Source organism: Chiloscyllium punctatum, unplaced genomic scaffold (assembly GCF_047496795.1).
Source record: "Chiloscyllium punctatum isolate Juve2018m unplaced genomic scaffold, sChiPun1.3 scaffold_137, whole genome shotgun sequence".
In the NCBI taxonomy this organism is placed as follows: Eukaryota; Metazoa; Chordata; class Chondrichthyes; order Orectolobiformes; family Hemiscylliidae; genus Chiloscyllium; species Chiloscyllium punctatum.
Window position 1 is genome coordinate 117507 of NW_027309871.1, and position 2171 is coordinate 119677.

At 46.0% G+C, this 2171-nt stretch overlaps 1 long non-coding RNA gene across 1 annotated transcript in view; it reads left to right on the top strand.

Annotated features, from left to right (window-relative positions):
* Nucleotides 1–2171, top strand: part of LOC140471643 (uncharacterized) — a 66959-nt gene that overhangs the window by 24150 nt on the left and 40638 nt on the right. The gene's annotated exons all lie outside the window — the stretch shown is intronic.

Consider the following 2171-nt stretch of genomic DNA (forward strand, 5'->3'; position numbering starts at 1 on the left):
ATGGACCATTCTCAGGCCACAAGATTATTCACTCACTGTATTAAACATCCTCAAGCAGCAGGATATTTAACACACACACACACAGTATTGACTATCCTTCGGCCCAACGGTTATTCCCACACAGTATTGAATATTCTCAGTCCACAGGATTATTCACACACAGTATTGACCACTATACGGCCACAGGATTAATGAACGCATTGTCTTGATGATTTGCACGTCACAGGATTATTTTCACGCAGTATTGACGATTCTCAGGCCACAGGAATATTCACACATAGTATTGACCATTCACTGGGCACAGGATTATTCACATACAGTATTGACTAGCACACGGCCACAGGATTAATGAACACTCGGTCTTCAACTTTTGCAGGTCACAGGATTGTTCCAACATAGAATTGACAATCCTCAGGCTAGATGATTATTCACACACAGTACTGACCAGCCGACGGCCACAGGATTAATGAACACACTGTTTTGATCATTTTCAGGTCACAGGATTATTCCCACACAGGACTATCCTCAAGGAACAGGAATATTTACACAAAGTATCTCCATCCTCAGGCCATGGATCATTCACACTCAGTATTGACAATCCTGAAGCCACAGGATTTTTCCTACACGGTATTGACCATTCTCAGGCCACAGGATTATTCACACGGTACTGAACGACCTCAGGCAACACGATTGTTCACTTATAGTATTGACCATCTGCAGGCCAAGGGTTATACACACACAGTACTGATAATTCACAGCCCATAGCATTATTGACTGCCCTCAGGCCACATTATTATTCACGCAAAGTATTGACCATCCTCCGTCCACAGGATTACTCACATACAGTATTGATCATCCTCAGATCAACGGTTATTCAAACACAATATTGACCATCCTAAGGCCATTAGATCATTCACACACTGTATTGACCAACCTGAGGCCACAGGATAAATGAACACATTCTCTTTACCAATTAACAGGTCACAGATTCTGGAAAATCCCAGTCTCCATTCCTGACCTGTGCTGCCTCATCTCTCTGGAGTGGAGAATTCTGTTGGCTCATGATCTGGAGTATCTGCAAGAGTGAGTGACACTGACAGAGGCAGCAATTAGACACATACAGTGAGGGATACCACATGGAGAAATACTGACTGATATCACCAGAGTTCAGGATCAAATAATTGTGCGGGAAGAAAGGGTTTTGATTCATGTTGCACTGCGAAATACAACCTGTGAGCAGGCGAAGTGATGGCCAAGTGGCATTATTGTGTGACAATTTATCCAGAAACTCAGCAAGTGTTCTCTGGACATAGGTTCAAGTCCCACCATTGCAAATGATTGAACGTGAAGTAAATGCTTAAAACAAAAGTAATTAAAAACCTGTAAGTGAGTATTAAACAATTGCTGATGTTAAGAAAAATCCATCAGGTGCATTCATGTCTTTAGTGAAGTAATCTAAGATGGGACTGGGATATCACAGGTATTACAGAAACAACAGCTGAGGGAGGGACAGGACAGGCAGCTCAATGTTCCAGGGGACAGATGCTGCAGGAAGGACAGAAGGGGAGCTGAGAGAGGAGGAGAGCTGCTGGTTCTGATGGGGTGAAACATCACAGCAGGACTGAGAGAGGATATTCCTGCAGGATCGCCCAGTGACGCTGTGTTCGTGGAATTAATCAATAACAATGGGTCTTCCCTTTCCTCTGATTGGTCTACAGACCCCGGGAGCCCCGCCCTCCTGCACCTTGACCTTCTCAAGATGGCGGCCCTCAGGCCCGCGCTCCCTCTTCCCTCAAACAAATGGCGGCCGTGACCCTGGGCCCCTTCCCTGATCAGAGACCGCCGCCTCCTTACCCGGGCCTGGAGGGACTTTTCCGAGTTTTTTTTAACCTTTATCCGGGATTTGTGAATTCTCTCCGCTCCTTTCGCCCGGCGAGGCTCCCACACACCGGCTCAGAGCGCCGCTTTCTGAAGCCGATCGCAGCCGCTGCCGGAGAAAGTAGCTCCATGTCTCTCTCTCTCTGTGCCCTTACCAATGTGACACTGCGCATGCTCTGCATAGAAACCAAACTGCGCGTGCGTCTGAGGTTATCAGTGAGTTTATAGAGAATATTCATATCTGCACAGACTGATGGGTCAAATATTAGTCATTAACAATGGCTTTGTCGAGT